Raw genomic sequence first — 16,365 nt, forward strand, 5'->3', positions numbered from 1 at the left:
ATAAATGTATACCAAGACCTAAACATAAACATAAACCTCACCATACCCCTAACCCTAGCTGAGTCTTACACTAAACCTTATCCTAAGACTAGCCCAAATCCGTACTCTAACCCTAACTCTAACCCTGAATCTAACATTATCCATTACACTAAACCTAACCCTAACTGTAATAAAATCTCTAGCCATAACTGAACCCTAAACAAAACTGTAACCCTAAACATATCCCTAGACCTAAACATAAACCTAAACCTCACCCTAGCAATTAACCTAGCTCAAACACTAACCCTTATCCTAACCATAATAATAGACCTAAACCTAACACTTACCAGAAACCCAACCTAGACCTATCCCTAAAACTAACTCTAAATTTAGACTTAACCTAAACCTTAACCTATCCCTAACCCTAGCTCTAAATCTATCCATTTTACTAAACATAACCCTAACATAATGCTAACCTTAACCCTATTGCTAAACCTAAACCATCCATTACCCTAAACCTTAACTGAAACCTAAACCTAACCCTGTCCATTACCCTAACCCTAAGACTAAACCTAACACTAATTCAAGTCCTGAACCTAAACTTTGACCTATACCAAATGCAAACCCCCACCATGGCCCTAAAAATACCCCTAACTGTAAACCTGACCCTTACCATAAACATAGCTCTGACACTAGACCTAGCCATAACCTAACCCTAAACCTATCCTTAATCATAAGCCTAGACTTTACATTAGACATAGTCCTAGTTCTAGCCCTGAACCTAAGAGAAACCCTAGCCCTAAACCTAGTCTTAATTCTAATCTAATAACTAACCTTAGCCCTAATCCTAATTCTAACCCTCACCCTAGCCCTAAAGCTAGCTATAACCCCACCCATTCCCCTAAACTTAATCCTAACCCCAATGCTAATCTAAAACTAGCACTACCCCTAGGCCTAAACCTAACACTAACCCTAGCCCTAATTCTAGCCATAATTTAGCTTTAACCCTAAGCCTAACCCTAAGCCTAGTCTTAAATCTAAATCTAACTCTCGTCCTAGCCGTGTTCTTAGTTCTTACCCTATCTCTTACCATAACACTAACCCTATCCCTAATCCGAAATCCGGATCTAACCCTAACTCTAAATCTAACACGAACCCTAAGCCTAAACCTCACCCTAACACCAGCCCTAACCCTAACACTAATTCAAAATCTAGCCCTAAACCTATCCCTAGCCCTAAAAAACCCAAGGCACAGCTCTAACTCTAAACCTAACCCATAGAAGTCAAGATGAAGTTAAACCTTAAAAGGAAAACTTATCCTGACAGTGAAACTTGAACTGAGAAGGCCCAAACTGGGAACATGGTAATGCTAGATAAAAGATGAATTCTGACCAGTATCAAAGAAATTTGAACAAAACTAACTCTAACCCAAACATTAGTTCTAATACTAGCCCTAATCCTAATCCCCAAACTAAAGCTTCTCTGTTTATAGAGCTTGATCATGAAAGTAAAAAACTTGGGGTGCCTAGTAGGACAAGATAACAATGAATCCTGCCCAGTATCAAGAATTCTGACCAATAATTGGGGAAGGTGTTTCAGTACATGCCTATTTCCCCTGCTTTCTCCTAAAGTGCTCTTGGATAAATTGTTTTTTTCATGCTTCAGCTTAAGGTGCTTTCACATGGAACAAACCAGAGCATGCCCACAGTGAAGTGATTGAGTGTGTGAAGTTTCATGCAGCTATCATCAACCCTGTTTGATTTCCAGCTTCATTTCCATACAAATCTATAGGCTATAATGAAAACTAAAAATTCAAAATGTTCCTGACACTGAGCCATTGAAACTTGAATGCCCAAACATAGGAAGCCTACTAATGTTAGTCAAAAATGAATCCTGCACAGTATCAAAGTAATCTGACAAAAAAAAAAAAATTCAAAGCTCTTTCAGTCCATGTGTATTTTGCTTGCTCCTAAAGCACTCAGAGATAAAGTTGTTTCTTTCTACTTCAGCTTAGGGATACTTCACAGGAAACAAAACAAGAATGCTCACTGAGAACTGATTGAGTGTGTGAAGTTTCAAGCAGCTAGCCCAAACCCTGTTTGATTTCCAGCTTCATTTCCATTCACCTCCATAGGGGAAAAAGAAGAGAAACATGAAAATTGAAACTGTTTCTGAGATAAAACCCTTTTATGTAAGAGGCCCAAACATTTGGGGTATAGTAAAAATAGGAAAAATGTGAATCCTGCCCAGTATCATAGATTTTTTTTAAAAAACTAACTCTAACCCTAACACCAGGTCTAAACCTAGTCCTAACACTAAGTCTAACCCTAAACCTAATCTGTTTAGAGAACGTTTGATCATAGAAGTTTCAAAATTGGGGAGTCCAGTGCGGCAAGCTTACAGATGAATCATGGGCAGTTTCAAAGAAGTCTGACAAAATAATTGGGGGAGCTATTTCGGTACATGAATATTTTCCTGTTTTCTCCTAAAATATTCTCAGATAAATTTGTATTGCATGCTTAAGGTTTTACTAATTTCACAAGGAACAAACCAGAGAGTGCCCAAAGAGGACTGATTGAGAATGTGAAGTTTCAAGCAGTTAGCACCAACCTGATTTGATTTCAGCTCCATGTTCATTTACCCATGTAGGTAAAAATGAAGTGAATCCATTAAATATAAATTGTTGCTGTCATCAAAAATTTGAACCGAGAAGGCTGAAACCTGGGAAAAGAATAAGGCTAGGTAAAAATGTATCCTGCCTAGTATCAAAGAAATTTGAACAAGACAAACTCTAACCCTAACACTAGACCTAACTCTAACTAACCTGTTTAGAGAACCTTTGATCATAGAAGTCTCAAAGTTGAGGAGCCTAGTGGGATAAACTAACAGATAAATCATGCCCATTATCAAAAAATCTAACCAAATAATTGGGGAAGGTAGTTCAGTACATGCATATTTTCCTTTTGTCTTGTAAAATGCTCTTGCATAGTGCTGTTTTTGCATGCTTCATCTTTGGGATACTTTCACAAGAATAAAACCAGAGCATACTCACAGAGAACTGATTGAGAGTGTGAAGTTTCAAGCAGCTAGCAGAAACCCTGTTTGATTTCCAGCTCCATTTACCCATATAGATCAAAATGAAGTGAATCCTCAAAATAAAAACTGAAATACTGACAGGAAACCAGTGAACCTAGAAGGCCCAAACCTGGGGAACCTAGTAAGGCTAGGTAAAAGATAAATCCTGCCTAGTATCATAGAAATTTGAACAAAAGTACTGTAAACCTAACACTAGATCTGTCCTTAATCCTAACCCTACAGCTCATGCTAGACTGTTTAGAGAACCATTGATCATATAAGACCCAAACTAAGGGAGCCTAGTGGGAAGAGCTGACAGATGAATCTTGCACAGTATCAAAGAAATCTGAGATAATAATTGAGGGAAGTGTTTAAGTACATGCATATTTCCTTGATTTCTCTGGGATAAAGTTGATTTGCATGATTCAGCTGAGGGCAACATTCACAAGGAACAAACCAGAGAGTGCCCACAGAGAACAGATTACGTGTGTGCAATTTCAAGCAGCTAGCACCAACCCTGTTTGATTTTGTGCTCCATTTCTCTTCAAAAAAATAGTTCAAAATAAAGTGATACCTTAAAATACAAACTGTTCCTGACAGCGAACCATTGAACTGAGAATGCGCAAGCCAGGGAACATAGTGAGGCTAGATAAAAGATGAATCCTGCCCAGCATCAAAGATACATGAACAAAACTGACTCTAACCATAACACTAGGTTTAAGCCTAGCCCTTACCCTACCCATAAACAAACTATAATCTGTTTAGAGAACTTTTTATCATAGAAGTCCCAAATTAAGGGTGCCTAGTGGGGCAAGCTAACAGACGAATCTTGTGCAGTATCAAAGAAATCTGACCAAATAATATGGGAGGTAGTTCAGTACATGTATATTTCCATATTGTCTCCAACAGTACTTTTGGATAAAGATGTTTTGCATGCTTAAGCTTTGGGAATCATTCACAAGGAAGAAACCGGAGTGCCAATTGAACTGATTGAGTGTGTGCAGTCTTAAGCAGCAAGCACCTACCCTGTTTGATTTCAAGTTCCATTTTCATTTACCCATATAGGTCAAAATGAAGGAAACCTTAAAATACAAACTGTTCCTGACAGCAAACCATTGAAGGGGTAAGGCCCAAACTTGGTGAAAATAGTAAGACTAGGTAAAAGACGAATTATGCCAAGTATCAAATGAATTTGAACAAAACTCACTCTAACTCTAACCCTAGATCTAACCCAACCCTAACCTAATTCTAACATGTATAGAGTACCTATGATCATAGAAGTCTCAAACTTAGGGAGGCTAGTGGCACAACTTAACAGATGAATCTTGTGTTGTATCAAAAAATTTGATAAAAAATTGGGGGGGGGGGTGGTATTTTAGTACATCCCTATTTTCATGTTTTTTTCTCAAAGTGTGCATGGATAAATTGTTTTTCATGTTTCAGACTAAGGTCCTTTCACAAGGAACAACCAGAGAGTGCCCACAGTGAGCTGATTGAGTGTGTGATGTTTCAAGCAGCTAGTACTAACTCTGATTTCCAGGTCCATTTTCATTCACGTCTATAGGCCTTAATAAAGTGAAACCTAAATATTCAAACAGTTCCTGAAAGTGAACTGGCAAACCTTGAAAACCCAAACTTCGAGATCTTACTAAGACTAGGAAAAGGATGAATCCTGTACAATATCAAAGTAATCCATGCAAAAATATGAAGCTTGCTCCTAAAGTGCTCACAGATAAAGCTGTTTCTTTCTAACTCAGGTTTGGGATACTACCACAAGAATCAAATGAGAGAATGTGCCCTGAGAACTGATTGAGTGTGTAAAGATTCAAGCAGCTAGCACAAATCCTGTTTGAGTCCAGCTCCATTTGCATTCAATCCTGTAGGGCAAAATGAAGTGAAACATGAAAATTAAAACTGCTTCTGAGAGTAAACCCTTTTACTAGGAGTCCCAAACATGTGGAGCATACTAAGAATAGGTAAAAGATAAATCCTGCCCAGCATGCAAAAGATTGAAAAAACTAACTCTTACCCTAACACTAGTTCTAACCCTAACTCTAACCATAACCCTAATCCTAACCTGTTAAGAGAACCTTTGATCATAAGAGTTTTAAACTTGTGGAGACTAGTGGGGCAAGCTTACATATGAATCCTGCACAGTATCAAAAATTCTGACCAAATAATTGGGGGAGGTATTTCAGTACATGCATATTGCCCTGTTTACTCCTAAAGTGCTCTTGGATAAACTTGTTTTGCATGCTTCAGCTTATCACTGCTTTTACAAGGAAGAAACCAGAGAGTGCCCACAGACAACTGATTGAGTGTGTGAAGTTTCAACCAGCTAGCACCAACCCTCCGATTTCCGGTTCCATTCTCATTTACCCATATGGGCAAAATGAAGTGAGACATTAAAAACAAACTATTCCTTACAGCAAACCATTGAACAAATAAGACACAAAACTGGGGAAAATAGTAAGGCTAAGTAAAAGATAAATCATCCCAGTATCAAAGAAATTTGAACAAAACAAACTCTAACCCTAACACTAGCTCAAACTTGCCCTAACCCTAACCGTAACACAAACACTTGCCTGTTTAGAGAACCATTGATCCTAGAAGTGCCAACTTTCAGAAGCCTAGTGGAGCAAGCTAAAAGATGAATACTGTCTAGTATCAAAAAAAAAAAAAAAATCTTAGCCAATTATTGGTAGACTTATTTCTGTACATACGCATTTCACTCTTTTCTCCTTAAAGGCTCTCGGATACAGTTTCTTTTGCATGCTTCGTCTTTGGCCTACCTTCAAAAGAAAGAAACCAGAGAGTGCCCACTGAAAATTGATTGTGTGAAGTTTCAAGCAACTCCTGCCAACCTTGTTTGATTTCCAGCTCAATTTTCATTCACATCAATAAGCCATAATGAAGAGAAACCTTAAAATACAAACTGTTCCTGACAGTGAACCATTGAATCCACAAGGCCCAAGCCTGTAGGGCATAGTAAGGCTAAGTAAAAGATGAATCCTGCCGAGTATCATAAAAATTTAAAGAAAAGTAGGGCCAAATGGGTACTCTCGTTGGAGATGGAAGGCTTGGCTGCGCAGTTTATCTGGGTGCAGACAGCAGTCTCACCACACATGCGCTCTCTGCACAGATGTAAGGCAGCACAGAACACATAGGCTTTACTTGCAGGTCACCAGACTGAGTTCTGGACACAGCAAAAGGTCACTCCAGAACGACCCACCTCACCAAACACCATACATGGGTAATAGATGAAATCTTGCAAAACCTTACTTTCCACCTATCAGTGGGCGTGGCTATCAGCTTGGTTCTGCAGCTTATCAGGTATGTGGTTTCAAACTCCCCTACCTCCAGCTGTGATAACTCGATTTTTCTCACAAGCTTTTGGGGAATATAGCTATCAATGCGGAATAGCAACTCTGCAGGCACCTGGTTTCCAATTCAGAGACTAAGAGTATGTAGGTTCCAGGTAGAAGCTCAAGCCCTCTCCCCTGGCTACTTCCACCACCCTGAGAACAGAGACTCAAGCGAGGAGTAGACAACTCCACCTACTGCAAGAAAGAAAACAGAATTCTGAGATACATTTTTTTTTTTTTTTTTTTACTTTTCTTTTCTTGCTCTTATCATCCATTCTCCTCTATTCTTTCCCCTCTGGTCCTCACAACCTCAACATATGTGAAAATAAGTACTATTCATGAAATTGGACTTTGAGAACTGAATCACTAGAGTTGTATAATATAGAGGAATTGCATAGACCTCACCCCACCCCCTCTTTATTTGCTCTTATTTCCTGTCTCTCTCTCTTTCTTTCTTTTCTTGTTATTTTTTTTCTTCTTTTTTCTTTCTCCTTCTATCCCACTTTCAGCCTCCTAACTTTTACTATTTATACATAGGGTAATTTTTGAATACAGATAAGGAGTTTGAATTTATACCTTATTCCATAAATTCCCCTCTCTATTCAGTAGATTTCTCTTCCAAAGTTGCTAAGTTAGATTAATCACATACCCTCATTCCTTTCCGCCTTAACACAGCATCCTACCTATCTCCCTCAGTTCTCTATACACCACCAGAAATGGTGTGCCTTTTATGAAACTAAAGAGTATATTCAAAATAATAATTGAAGCCAACATCTGTAGACACAGAGTCTAAATATGCATGTATTTATAACGGTTAGGCTTATGATTCAGGTTAGGTTTAGATTTAGAGTTAGGTTTTGATCTATGGTTAGGGCTAGGGCTAAGGATAGGACAAGGGTTAGGACTAAGGTTTGGGTTAGGTTTAGGATTATTGTAAGTTATAGAGTTAGAATTAGTGATAGGGCTAATATGAGATTTAGAGTTAGTCTTAGTGCTAGGGTTAGGGTTAGGGTTAGGTTTAGGGTTAGGTTAGGGATAGGTCTAAATTAGGGCTAGTATTAGTGTTAAGTTTAGGCCTTGGGTTAGGGTAAGAGTTAGGATTACATTTAGGTTAAGGTATTGGGTTATAGCTAGTTGAGGGCTAGGGCAAGATTTAGTATTAGGGTTAGGGCTAGGGTTAGGTTTAGTGTTAAAATTAAATCTAGGTTTAGGGCTAGGATGAGGTCTAATGTTTGTGTTAGGGTTAGGGCTAGTAATAGGACTAGGGCTAATGTCAGGTCTAGGGTTACAGTTAGGGATAGATTTAGTATTAGGTTTATGGCTTGGTCCAGTGTGGGGTTTAGGTTTATACTAAGGGTCAGTTTTAGATCTAGGGTTATTATTACGGTCAGGATCAAGGTGAGGGTTTGGGTTAGGTTAGCATTTAGGTTTAGGGCTTGAAGTATCATTAGGGTTTTGGGTTAAGGTAATGAAATGGTTAGGTTTAGGGTTTAGGTGTGGTTTAGTGTAATGGACAGGGTTATGGTTAGGGCTAGCCTTAGCATGGGATTATCATTATGGTAATGGATTTGGTTAAACCTATGATTAGGGGTAGGTTTATGTATAGGGTTAGGGCTTTTGTTTGTGTTAGGATTAGAGTTTATGTGTGGTTTAGTGTAATGGATAGGTTTAGGGTGAGGCCTACAGTTAGCATAATGGGTTATCATTAGGGTAATAGATAGGGTTAGACCTCAGATTATGGGTAGGTTTATGTATAGGTTTAGGGTTTTGGGGGGTTAGCATTAGATTTATATTTAGGGTTAAAGCTAGGTTTATTTTAGCAGCTGGAGATGTGGCTCAAGAAGTAGTGTGCTCGCCTGGCATGTGCAAAGCTCTTGGTTCGATCCTCAGCACCACATACCAATAAAATAAAGATGTTGTGTCCACCGAAACCTAAAAAATATAAATATTAAATACTAGGTTTAGGACTCGGATTAAGGCTAGGTTTTGGGTTAGGTTAGGGCTAGGTTTAAGGCTATGGCTAATGTACAATGTAGTGTTATGATTAGAGCTAGTGATTGGGTCAGGGATAGGGCTATGTCTAGTGTTAGGGTTAAATTTATGGTTATGATGATGTTTAGAGATAGGTTTAATGTTAGGGTCAGAGTCAGGGTCCAGATTAGTTTTCAGGTTAGGGTTAGGACTAGAATTAGAGATAGGATTAGGTCTAGGTGTAGGTTTAGGGTTATGATTTGGTTTTATTTTAGGGCTATGGGTAGAGTTAGGACTAGTTTTAGGATAAGGGCTAGTGTTATTGTGAGGTTTAGGCTTAGGTTTAGGGTTAGGTTTAGAGTTAGGTTTAGATCTAGGCTTTGAGCTAGGGCTAAGGATAGGGCTAGGATTTGGGCTAAGTTTAGGGCTAGGCATAGGGTGATGGTAAGGGATAGGGTTAGATTTAGACTTCGGTTCAGATCTAGGCTTTGAGCTAGGTGTAAGGATAGGGCTATGATTTGGACTAAGATTAATACTAGGTATAAAGTGATGGTAAGGGATAGGGTCAGAACTAGGTATAAGGCTAGGTCACAAGTGTGAGTTAGTCTTAGGGATAGGGTTAAGGTTGGGTTAGTGATAGGGCTAAATTTGGGCTGGGATTTGGACTAGGGTTAGTGTTAGGGTAAGGCCTATATTTAGGGCTAGGGTTAGTGTTAGGATTAGGGTTAGAATTAGGTTTAGGGTAAGGGATATGATTATAGCTACTTTTAGTATTAGGGTGAGGATTAGATTTAGGGTTATACTTATGGATAGGTTTATGATTAAGCTGAGGTTTATGGTTAGAATGTGGGCTAAGGTTTGTGTTAGTATTAGGATTAGCATTAGAGCTAGGGCTAATGTCAGGTCTAGGGTTTCAGTTAGGGAGAGTTTTAGGGTAAGGTTTATAGCTAGGTCTATTTTAAGGGTCAGGTTTCTTGTTAGGGTCAGGTTTAGAGCTATGGGTTTTATTAGAGTCAGGGTCAGGGTTAGGGTTTTTATTAGATTAAGATTTAGTGTTAAGGCTAGAGTTATAATTACAGTTAGGGACAGGTTAATGATTGTTTTATTTTTTAGAGTTAAGGTTAGGTGTAGGGTAATGGATAGGTTTAGGTTAAGGATAGGATTAGGATTTGGCCTAGGTTTAGCAGAAGCATTAGGGTTATCATTAGAGTATTGGATAAGGTTAGATCTAGTGATAGGGCTAGTGTTATGCTTAGGATTAGGTCTAGGATTAGGCCTAGGTTTAGGGCTAGGGCTAAGGTTAGGGTTAGGTTTAGCTTTAGGGTTAAAACTAGGGTAGGGCTTGGGTTAGGGCAAGGTTTTGCAATAGGTTAGGGCTATGGCAAATGTAAGGACTTTGTTATGATTAGGGCTAGTTTTAGGGTTAATGTTAGAGCTAAGTATAGTTTTAGGGTTATGTTTAATGTTAGGGTGATGTTTAGAGCTAGGGTTAGTGTTACTGTCAGGGTCAGTGTTCAATTTAGGGTTATGGTTAATGGGAAAGCCAGAATTAGAACTAGGGTTAAGAATAGGGGAAGGATTAGTATTTGGCGTTAGGCTGAGGTTTATTATTAGGGCTAGGGCTAGGTTTTTCTTCAGGTCTAATGCTGGAATTATGTATAGATTAGGATTAGTTTTAGGTCTAGTGCTAGTGTTAGGGTTAGGTTTAGTTACAAGGTTACGAGTATGGCTAGTGGTAGGGTTCAGTTTTGAGTGAGGTTCAGGTTTAGGCCTATGATTAGTGTTAGGGTAAGAATAAGGGCCAGGGTTACGGTTAGGGTTTGGGTTATGTTTAGAGCTAGAATAAGGACTAGGTTTAGGACTATTAACAGGGTTAGGATTTGGGTTAGGTTAAGGAATAGAATTAGGATTATAATTAGCATTAGTTTTAGGGTTAGGCATATGTTAAGAGATAGAGTTAGTGCTAGGGTTAAGGCTAGGGTTAGGGTTAAAGCTAGATTTAGGGCTTGGATTAGGGCTAGATTTTGTGTTAGGGTTATAGCAATGGCTAATGTAAGAACTATAGATTTTCGGGTTAGTTTTAGGGTTATGGTTAGGGGTTAAAACTCTAGTGTTAGGATTCAGTTTAAGGTTAGGGTGAAATTTAGAGCTAGTGTTAGTGTTAGGTTAATATTCAGGATCAGGTTTAGTTTTAGGGTTAGGGTTAGGACTCGAATTAAGGCTAGGGTTACTGTAAGGGTTAGGTTTAAGGTTAGGGTGATGTTTAGCACTAGGATGAGTGTTAGGATATGAGTCAGAATTAGGGTTAGTATTAAGGTTAAGATTAAGTGTCGAATTATGGCTAGGGTTAGGTCTAGGTGTAGTGTTAAGTTTTGGTTTAAGTTAAGGTTAAGGGTTAGTGCTATTTCTCTGTTTTGTTTTACTGCAAAGGTTAGTGTTAGGGCTAGTTTTATGATTAGTATTAGGGCTAGGGCTACTGTTAATGTTAAGCTTAGGCTTAGGGTTAGGGTTAGATTTAGAGTTAGGGTTAGATCTAGGGTTAGGATTAGGAATAAGGATTTGACCATAGTTATGGTTAGGTTTATGGCTAGTGTTAGGGCTATGTCTAGTATTATAGTAATGGATAGTGTTAGAAGTAGGGATAGAGCTAGTGTGAGTTAGAGTTAGTCTTAGGGCTAGGGTTATGGTTAGGGTTAGTGATAGTGTTAAATTTGGGCAAGGACTAGGGTAGGATTAGTGTTCACCTTAGGCCTAGAGTTATGGTTAGTGTTAGGGTTAAGTTTAGGGTAAGGAATGGCATTATAGCTAGGTTTAGAGATAGGGTGAAGGTTAGAATTAGGGTTAAGGCTATGGTTAGGCTTAGGGTATTGATTAAGGCTAGGTTTGGGGCTAGGATGCGGATTATGGTTTATTTTAGTGTTAGGGCTAGGATTATGGCTAGGGTTAATATCAGATCTAGGGTTATGTTTAAAGATGGTCTTAGGGATAGGTTTATGGCTACATGTAATATAAGTGTTAGGTTTAGTGTTAGGGTCAGGTTTAGAGCTTGGGTAAAGGTCTGGGTTAGAAGTTTGGGATAGGTTAAGGTTTAAAATTAGGGCTCAAATTAGCATTATGTTTAGTGTTAGTGTAATGATAGGATATGGTTTAGGGTTTAGGTTTGGTTTAGAATAATGCATAGGTTTAGGATTAGGGATAGGGTTAGGTTTAGGCCTAAAGTTATGGTTAAGGCAATGGATAGGGTTAGAGATAGTTTTAGGGCTAGGTTTATGGTCTTTATTAGGGCTAGGTTTAGGATTAGTGTTAGGATCAAAGCTCGAGTTAGGGCTTGGATTAGGCCTAAGTTTTGGGTTAAGTTATTGCTAGGGTTAGAGGTAAGGCTTACAATTAGGTTACAATTAGGGTTAAATTTAGGTTTAGCATTAGTGGTACTTCTAGTTTTAGGTTTAGGGTTAGGATGAGGGTGATATTTAGACTACGGATAGTATTATGGTAAGAGTCATGGTAAGTGTTAGTTCTAGTTTACACTGAAAAACTAGAATTAGAGCTAAGGTTAGAGTTAGCGTTAAGGGTTGGTATAGGTTAAGGGTTAGGGTTAGGGCTGTGTCTCAGATTTGTTTTAGGGCTAGGGTTAGATTTAGATTTAGAGTTAGGGATAGTGTTAGGGTTAGGCTTAGGTTTAGGGTTTGATTTAGAGTTAAAATTAGATCTAGGTTAGGGCTAGAGCTAATGATAGGGCTAGGGTTAGGGATGGGTTTTGGTCTAGGATTAGGGTTCCAGTAAGGGATAGGGTTAGAACTAGGGATGGGGCTTGGGTGAGAGTAGAGTTAGTCATAGGGCTAGGCTTAGGTCTAGGGTTATGAATAGGACTAAATTAGTGCTAAGATTAGGGCTAGGTTTAGTTCTTGGGTTAGGCCTAAAGTTAGGTTTAGGGTTAGGATTAAGGCTAGGTTTAGGGCTAGGATAAGAGCTGGGGTTTGTTTTAGGATTAGGGCTATGGCTAATGTCAGGTCTAAGTTCATGGATGGGGATAGTTTTAAGATTAGTGGTATGGCTAGGTGTAGTGTAAGGGTTAGGTTTAGTGGAAAAATCATCCTTAGAGCTAGGATATTTATTAGGTTCAGGGTCAGTGTTAGAGTTTGTTTGAGGTTAGGTTTTAGGGTTATGGCTTGAATTAGCACTAGGGTGTGGGTTGGTGTGATGATAGGGTTTTGCTTAGATTTAACAGTAGGTTTAGATTAATTGATAGGGTTAGGGTTAGTGATAGGGTTAAGGTTAGGCCTAGCGTTCAAATTAGGGTAAGCATTATGGTTAGTATAATGGATAGGAGTAGAGCTAAGTTTAGGGCTAGGTTTATGGTTAAGAATAGGTCTTGAATTAGGGTTAGGGTTAGGGATAAAACTAGGGTTAGGCTTAGGTTTATGTTTAGCATAAGGGTTAGGTTTTGAGATAGGTTAAGAATTGGGTGAGGGTTAGGTTTAGGGTTACTTCTAGTGATAAGATTATAGTACTCATAAGGTTAGGATTAGGATTACGGCTAGTGACATCATTAGGGATAGGGTTAGGGTTAGGGTAATATATATAATTAGGTGTAGGTTTAGGTCTATGTTTAAAATTATATTGAGGTTTAGACTTAGAGTTAGGGCTATGGTTATGTTTAGGTTTATAGTAAGGGTTAGGCAGCAGAATACAATATACACTAGTATGGTAGTAGATAAAAAAGTGGATGTGTAACCGATGTGAATCTGCAATATGTATATAGGGTAAAAATGGGAGTTCATAATCTGCCTGAATCAAATGTATGAAATATGATATGTCAAGAACTTTGTAATGTTTTGAACAACTAATAAAAAAATTTAAAAAAATATATTAAAAAATTTAAAAAAATAATGTTAGGTCTAGGGTTAGTTTTCCAGTTAGGTTTAGATTTAGCATTAAGCCTAGGATTATCAATAAGGTTAGGTTTAGGTTTAGAGTAATGGGTAGGTTTAGAGCTATGTTTAGGGCTAGGGTTAACGTTAGAATTAGAGCTAGGTGTAGGCTTACATTGAGAGATAGGTGTAGGTTTATGTTTAGAGTAATATTTAGGCTTTGAGCTAGGATTAGGACTAATGCAAGGGCTAGGTTAGGGTTAGGACTAGGGTTAGAGTTAGAATTATGCTTAAGGCTTGATTTAGGCCTAGAATTAGCTCTAGGTTATGTGTTAGGTTTAGGCCTAGGGTTAGGGTCTAGTGTTAGGTTTAGATTTTTAGGTAGGGTCAGATTTAGAGAGAGGTTTACTCTAATGGCAAGGTAAGTGTTTGGACTAGAGTTAGTGATAGGGTAGCAGCCAGAATTAGGCTATGTTTAGGTCTAGGATTAGGGTTAGTGTTTGAGTTAGGTTAAAGATTATTGTTAGGGATAGGGCTAGGCTTATGTTTAAGTCTAGGGTTAGATTTAAGGCTAGATTTAGAATTTGGTTAAGTCTAGGTCTAGTGTTAGGGTTTGTCTAGGGTTAGGGTCAGTTTTAGACCTATGGTTAATATTAGGTTCAGAATAAGGGTCAGGGTTAGCATTAGGGTTTGGGATAGGGTTAGAGCTAGAATGAGGGCTAGTGTTAGGACTATTAATAGGGTTACGGTTTTGGTTAGCCTAATTAGAGATAGGTATAGGGTTACAATTAGGGTTAAGGTTAGGGTTTTTCTTAGGTTAAGAAATAGCCTTAGAGCTAGGATTAATGCTAGAGTCAGGTTTAGGTTTACAGTTAAATATTAATTTAGAGCTCGGATTAGGGCTAGTTTTATGTTAGGGTTAGGGCGAGATTTGGGCATTGGCTAATGTAAGAGCCAGGGTTACAATTAGGGTTAGTTTTAGTGTTAGGGTTAGGGGTAGGTCTAGTGTTAGGTTTAGGTTTAAGGTTAGGGTAATATTTAGAGCTAGGGTTATTATTAGGATATGAGTCAGCATAAGGGTTAGTTTTAGGGTTAGGTTTAGGACTCAAATAAGATAATATATATGGTTAAATTTATGGTTAGGGCTAGGGTTAGGTTAGGATTAGGGCTAGAGTTAAGTTAGTTTTGGGCTTAGGGCTATTAACCCTAGCTTAGGGGAAGGTTAATGTTATATTTAGGGTAAAGTTTAGATTTGAGCAAGGGTTAGGTCTAGGATGAGGGTTATGTTTAGTGTTATGGTCAGGGTTATGTTTAGGCTTAGGGCTAGGGTTTTCATTAGGTTTAGAATTAGGTTTAGGGTAATAGATTGGGTTAGATGTAAGGTTAGCTTTATGGTTAAATTTAGGTTTAGGTTTAAGTTTAATTTTAGGGCTAGGTTTACTGTTGGTTTTAGGGTAAGAGTTAGGGTTTGAGTTAGGGTTAAGGCTATGGCAAGTTTTAGGTTTAGGGTTTGGACTAGGATTAGGTTTATGATTTGGGTTAGTGTCTCAATTAGGGTTAGGGATAGGGTTATCATTAGTGTTAGGGTTAGAGTTAGGGTAATGGCTAGGGATAGCGCTAGTGTTAAGTCTAGTATTAAGGTTAGGATTAGGGCTATGGTTAGGGTTATGGTTAGGGATAGTGCTACGGTTATGTTTAGGCTAAGGGGTAGGCTTTCAGCTAAGCTTAGGACTAAGGTGAGGGTTAGGGTTAAGTTTAAGACTAGGGTTAGGGTTAGGGTGATGTTTATGCTTAAAGTAGGTTTGGGCCTCAACTAGGGTTAGGCTTATTTAAGTTTTATGTTAGGTTTAGGCCTCGGGTTAGTGCTATGTGTAATGTAAGATCTAGGGTTGTGTTTAGAGGTAGTATTAGAATTAGGGTTAAGGCTAGGTCTAGTGTTAGGTTTAGCTTTTGGGTTAGGTTCAGGTTTAGAGCTAGGTTTAATGTTAGTGTCAGAGCCAGTGTTCAGGTTAAAGTTAGGGTTAAGGTGAAAGCCAGAATAAGACTAGGGTTAGGTCTAGTGGAAGGGTTAGTATTTTGTTTAGGTTAATGATTATTGTTAGGGCAAGCACTAAGTTTTTGTTTGGTTCAAGGGCTAGAGTAATAGCTAGATTTAGGATTAAGTTTAGGTCTGGGGCTAGGGTTAGGTTTAGGTTTAGGTATAAGTTTACTGGTAGGGCAAGTTTCAGGTTTTGGTTTAGGTTTGGGGTCAGGTTTAGACCTATACTTACTTTAGGGTCAGGTTAGGGTGAGATTTTGGTTTATGGTTAGATCTAGAGGTTTATTGTTAGGACTAGTAATAGGGTTATGGTTTGGGTTTGGCTAAGGATGAGGATTAGGCCTAGAGTTAACTTTATAAATAGGGTTTGGCTTTGGGTAACCGAGAGAATCACAGCTAGGTTTAAAACTAGGATTAGGTTTAGGTTTAGGGATAGATTTAAGGCTAGGTTTAGGGTTAAATCTATTGTTAGGGCTTAGATTAGGGCTATTTTTGTTTTAAGAGTTAGGGCTAGGGTTTGGCTAAGGCCAATGTAAGAACTGGGGTTACAATTATGGTTATTTTTAGGGTTAGGATTTTGGCTATGTCTAGTGTTATCGTTAGTTTTAGGGTTAGGGTGATATTTAGAGCTAGGGTTTGTGCTTGGATATGAGTCAGGGTGAGGGTTAGTTTTAGGCCTAGGACTTGAATTAGAGCTCGCATTATGGCTAGTTATAGGATAAGGTTTGGTTTAGGTTAACGTTTAGGGTTAGAGCAATGGCTCAGTTTTGTTTTAGGGCTAGGGCTTGGATTAGGGCTAGTTATAGGATAAGCAATATTGTTGGAGCTACTTGTAGAATGAGGTTTAGGCTTAAGTTTAGGGTTAGATTTAGAGTTATGGATAAATCTAGGGTTAGGGCTTTGGCTAGGAATAGGGCTCAGTTTAGGGCTATTGTGAGGGTTATGGTAACGAATAGGGTTATAAATATAAATGGGGCTAGGGTGTGAGTTAGAGTTAGTCTTAGGCTAGAATTAGGGGTAGGGTTAAGGTTAGTGTTCAAATAGGACTAGGATTAGTGCTATGATT

Source organism: Marmota flaviventris, chromosome 8 (assembly GCF_047511675.1).
Source record: "Marmota flaviventris isolate mMarFla1 chromosome 8, mMarFla1.hap1, whole genome shotgun sequence".
Lineage (NCBI taxonomy): Eukaryota > Metazoa > Chordata > Mammalia > Rodentia > Sciuridae > Marmota > Marmota flaviventris.